Raw genomic sequence first — 5,975 nt, 5'->3', positions numbered from 1 at the left:
ACAAAAAACAAAAAAAACCCCTGGCACATACCAGCAGTATGGCTGCCATCTGGGTCACTGGCCTCCCCCCCCTGCACAGTGCAGGGCCAAGTGACAGCCCCAGCCATCCCAGCCTGGGTCCTGCTGCTCCCCACTGTCCTGTGCTGCACAGGAGGCTCTGTCAAGAGGCCCCGGAGCCCCCCAGCCCCTGCTACTGTGTTGAGTAGAGGCTTTTTTAAGTGCTGGAGGCTGGGGGGGCAGCCATTGGGGGGGGCTGCAGGAGATGGTGAAGGATGGGGCAGGGGGGGCATGTAGGCCCTGCGTGGGGGGTGGTAGCCTCTGTAGGGGCTGTGGTCCCTGTGGGGGGCAGCAAAACATATAGGTATTTAGAATTCATTTTATGAGGACAGAGACACTGGTAGGCTTCCAAACTGCTTTAACACTGGAGATATATCAATAAAACATTGCCCAACTGATCACTGGCTCTCTGTCTTTATATATAGTGGTACTTTTGTTTTCATTGTGGAGGAACATGGATTTCAGGGTATTTTACAGAGTGACTTTGGGATTTTTTTTTCTGGGATTTTTCAGTTTTCCAGTAGGGAACACCAGAATTCCTGCTAGGGAGGCCAGTGGCAGGACCCTGCCTGCTCAGAGCTGGCACCTTGGACCCTGGCACAATTGGGGTCAGGAGGACATGCCTTGACAGTTCAAAGCAGGCCACCACACTGGGAACATCTTCTGGGTGATAGCTGCCTAGATGGCCGGTCAGGGGCACACAAGGTAGTAGTGCTGCACAAAGGCCAACTCTGCAGACACAGCCTAATAGCAGCTGGTCCAGAGGGGCAGATGCCTCTACTGACCATGCGGTCCCCATCCGGGTCTGGCAGGTGTGCAGCAGGTCACAGCCAGGCAGAAGCCTCCACTGCCAGACTGCTGCAGTGGGTAAAGGGTGCAGAGAACTCTCAGGGATAATTCAGCAGTCCAGCTGGCACAAGGGGTAGTGTCCCCAGGTACCAATTGGCTGGGCTCTAGCTCTCCCTGGCTGCAGATCCAGGAGCCAGGCAGGGTTATTTTGCCCCAAGTGGCACAATTTGCTCCACAACAAAGTACATGTCTGAGCACGTGCACCAAGGCAAACAGCCCAGGCTGAAATTTGCACTGCTTCTATTTGAGTTGCTGCAAGCGCACGTTCCTGCATGTGTGGACGCGCCCACAGGAGCCAGATTAGAAAATGGTTTTAGGCACCTAAAACAGGACAAAAATATAGGTACCTGGCTAGAGAAATGCTTTTTAAGAGGATGCTGCCCCCTCCAGAATGGCCTATTACCTGATTAGGGCACTCTCCTGGGGCATGGCAGATGCAAGATTTAATCCTTTCCAGTTGAGGTGAGAATGAAACCCGGGTTCCCCACCACCTGGGTGAGTGCTCTAACTACTTAAGCATTATTTAAAAAGGCAGGCACAACTACTATTACCTTCTTCCTTTTCTTTCTGACTGTGGACACAGGTCCTGTATTTTGTGCTGAACTCAACTCTACTGACATGATTAAAGGTGCTCAGAGAATATCTACCCTTGAAGGACTTGGGTGTCACTCTGTCCAGATTCTAAATGTGTATAGCGGTTGGGGCAAGAGTGATCAGACTGAGAAGCTTTTGGACAGTGAAACAGGACAAAACTTCAGACACCTAGGGGACTTTCGGGCTAAAAAGAGAGGTCCTTCTAGTTAATTTTAGGCATCTATAGAAGTCATCAGCCAATGAGCAGGGCATTTTCATTCTGAATGTTACAGAGTTCACCCACAGGCTGGATCCTGCTGTGGTACAGAACTTTGTTCCAGAGGCTGAACCCACTTCACTCTAGAGGGGACTTTTGGAAGTGGGATCAGGGAGGTAGATCCATGACTACATACAGAGGAGACTGGATAGGCACCTGGCTGGGGTCTTATGACCCCTGCCACCCCCAGTGCTCCTTCCTGCCCATGGCAGGGGGTTGGACTAGATGATCTGTCTAGGTCCCTTCGGACTCATTGATTCTATGATTCTATAGATCTACCATACACAAGCTTCTCAAACAAGCATAAGGAAAGTAGTGCCAAGCCATCTATGCTGCCACTACAAGGTTAGGAGGAACATTTTGGATGTTTTTAGAGTTTTCTTTAATGTAAAACGTTTACTTGGATTGTATGAAGGATTTAGCTGGGAATCTGCACAAATATGCACACTGTTTATAATGGACCATAAATTATGTATGCATGGAGTGTTTGCATATGGCATGCAACAAAATTAAAAACACTGCTGAAGTCCCAGCCCATGCCTTACCTGCATGGATGCACATCTCACTGAAAACCCTTTGAGCTGACTGATCTCCCATGTAAGCAACCACTCATGATCTGGAGAAAATGTCACTGAAACCCAAACTCTTTTCCCAGTAACCAAAAAACTGATGAGCTAAACCAAAACCTCACTTCTATGGGGGAAGATTCTGTTTGGGCATAAGTCTACAATGTTGAAAGCTCCAAACCTTCTGCTAATAAATGGAAGTAGTCCAAGTTGGTGGGACCGATTCCCACCAACAAGCTCTGAGAACAACACCAGCCATTTAAAAACTCACTGTCTCACTGGTCTCTCATTTAAGGAAAACCAAACCAAACTTAAAACAATATTATTTAGGAAGCACAGAAATGGCAGCCAGATGTTTTGAGCTAGAAATTGTATCAAAAAATGAAAAATGGATAACTCATTACACAGAAAATTTCTTTCAAAACCCCAGCTTCACTCACTAAACAATTTAACTAGTGTTCAATATACAAAGATGGAGCTCTAGCTATCCTTAGCCATATTCATTTTTAATTCATAAGTTATGGAAAGCAACCCCTTTTTGTAACTTAGGTCACACTACTCACTACAGCATATGCAGTTTTCTCTATATGTATATTCCTGTATTAGTAAGCATGAAGAGCATTAAACCAATAACTAAATCAAAGGAAAAATGTGTGCCAGATTTTCAGAATTCATCATTTAACTTTCATTGTTCTTAATGGAAACTGCAGGGTGATGAGAACATTGACAAATCTGACTACCTAGCTTAGATATTTAAAATGGGAGCTGAGCTCTGTTGAGAGCCCTGATCTCAGTTGTGGATGCTAGTTACTTTTAAAAGAAAACTGGTTATACATCTTTATAGCTATATGTAATCAGAAGTTTTCTTGAACCCGTGTCTATTATTGTAACCTTTATGTTCCTTTCTCACTTAATTCTAAGTTTTTAACAGAAGCCTTTGTTTTTCTTTTTTCACAGCACCTGATAAAATCTGTCCTGAGCATACCTTAAAGCTTTTGGATATTACTGCAACACCGCAATTCATAATTACAATAATATTTCACCTTCAGTTTTCTTTGGGTATTATACACATTCACATCTCTCCCTAAATTAGAGCCATTTTCAAGGTAGAAACAAACTAGGTACTTTCTTACTACTGAGAATAAATGTTCCTACACTGTGGAAATAAAACAATCTAAGTCGGACTTAATATTTCAAAGGAGAAGCATTGAGTATGTCTCTGGGAAGTCAATCTGATCTGTGTAAACCAATTTATCATTTTAAATAACAAAATCTCTCATTTTAAATAACTAAGTTAACAGTGTTTAATGTTTTCCTTCCACTGAATAAGACACAAAGTTTATTTCCCATGGTTAAACTGAAGTCTTATGAGATTTTAAAGACATCCTTAAACTAAAATGTCATGAGTTTTTAGAGATATTAGCTAGGCAGGGGTGATGCATACGGGGTGCATGTACCAGTGCACCTCCTGCAAAAAGGCACCACCTGTGGGTGATCACTGCTCGCTACCATGCCACTGGCACTGCCAGTGACACCTGCGAGAGGTCCATGATCGCCTCTGGCTGCCACCAGCAGTGGGTGGTCGCTACCCTGTGGTCGCTGCCCCCCGCCCCCCATAGTGGCATCTGTGGGAGCTCCCCACTCACCACCGCTGGGCTCCTGCCACTGCCAGCACAGCCATGCTCCCTCAGCCGCCAGGGGCATGTGCTGTTCATGTAGCTAGGCATGAAGTTAGTGGCAAAATTTTACCAGTGTCAGAGGTTCTCCTCTAAATTTGGCAGCCTTCAAGAGGTTGGTAATGGCAATACCCTAAGTTTCTTATTCTTTTTTTTAATTACATCTTTAGTCCAATGAACTTCTACTACTTTCATTAGCAGCATGTCTGTGTGAAAGCAGAGGAAAGACTGAAGCTGCAGCTCAGAATTTGCCTAGGGAAGTTTACCAGAATGTCTGAATAAATCAGGCTGGAAATCTGTCAAAAGCTATATTTCCTATTATGAAATCCCTTAATGTTTACAAGCTTAGGAAAATGGCCTCTCTTACACTGTTTGAAATGTCCACTTCAGGTCAATAGCAGGAAAATAAAAGGGTGTTACGTGCAGATTTTATTTAGCACACTTGGAGCTAAAGGAGCCATGTTGGTTTATATTTTGTCAAAACCAACTAGTTTTTCTGTAAGGATACGAACTTAGAAGCCTGATTCTACTGTGGAAAAAAAACCTCAACGATTTCTACTGACTAGGTGAAATTTTCAAAATTGTGCCCACAGTTGTAATTTTCTGCTGCTAAGTCTTCATTTCTAATCATGATAAGAACTAGCTAAACATTCTTTTTGAAGAACATTTTAAACCTAGAAAATATATTCCCATTCTGAATGAATGCATAATTTCTATTAATATGAACTCAAGTTGTTTGCATAAATCCATAGCAACTGGGACAAGACTATATCCCTAAGCCTATTAAGAATTTAGATGTTTTCACTAAGTCACCTACAAATGCCTCATAACAAATAAATATGAATTAATTTACAATCTATCTTTCATGACCCCTAGTTTCCATGTAAATCTAATAGAAAGCAACAGTAAGCTTTATTTAGAGATAGCAGTGACTCAATTCAATGGCTATTTTGCTCCAGAATGACTAGCTGTTAAAACCTGCCTTTCTTTCAAACATAGCAACAGCTCTCAAATGTTCTGGGTATATGATGCCAGTTTCTTAAGAGGGTTTGTGTTCCAAATTAGAAATTGAGCCAGCCCCTTGCATCCATCTCAACTGAGTGCAACAGCCATTCTTTTAACTATGACAAAAATGAGGATTTTTATTTTTATATGGGCATACCCATTTCAGATGGGAAAACAAATATGGTCAGAAAGGCACTAAGTGATGTGGAAAAAGACCTTCAAAGAAATGTACTTGCTACCAAATAAGTACTTTTTCATCACTTACTGTATCTAGTAGGTTAACTGGACCTGCCCATCCACAGAATCACAAGAAAACGGGTTGGGGCAGGAGGAATAACTCAAACCCACACACAATCCAAGCTACTGACACTGACAACTTCTCATTGAGCATGGGATCAGACTGATTAACCAGACTGATCAAATGAATACCAATTTGGGAATGAGTTTATACAGTCCATTTTTTTCTTTTTTTTTGAACTCGCCTTGCCAAAAGAATCCCAAAATAAGCCAGCATAAAAACAATGGTTTTGAAAAAGACCCAAAAGAAGAGATTTCCAGTGATTTAAAATAACAGGACTACCCCAGAATTTGCATCAGGCTTTGAAGCGAGGGTCATCAAATGATCAGTTACCATTTTTTCTATTCAGGTCGTATTTTAATGAACATTAGGTTGGTGAAAGATATTTTGAAAATACTCTCTGGCTACCTCTGAAAAAGAAACAGGCAGTAAAAGGAAGATTGTCATGATCAAATGAAAGCAATAGTCATACTCATTATGCACATCTACAAAAGGTGTTACTGAGCATTTATTCAGTACTTGTATAAGCAAGCATTTATTTAGTACATGTATAAGCACTATCCATGCTGTGATGCACTACTACACATTCTTATTCGGCTACTGCACAGTCACTGTCTCATGTAGACATGCCTGGTTAGAGATTTTTTTGGGGGGGGGGGGGGGGGGGGGGGGCC

The 5,975-nt window shown here is 42.6% G+C and overlaps 1 protein-coding gene across 6 annotated transcripts in view; it reads right to left on the bottom strand.

Moving 5' to 3' along the window:
• Positions 1-5,975, bottom strand: part of MAPK10 (mitogen-activated protein kinase 10) — a 565,285-nt gene that overhangs the window by 91,599 nt on the left and 467,711 nt on the right. The window lies entirely within an intron of this gene.

Source organism: Gavialis gangeticus, unplaced genomic scaffold (genome assembly GCF_001723915.1).
Source record: "Gavialis gangeticus isolate Ggan-Ray unplaced genomic scaffold, GavGan_comp1, whole genome shotgun sequence".
In the NCBI taxonomy this organism is placed as follows: Eukaryota; Metazoa; Chordata; order Crocodylia; family Gavialidae; genus Gavialis; species Gavialis gangeticus.
Note: the sequence above shows the minus strand (reverse complement) of the source record. Positions and strands in the feature narration are given on the sequence as shown.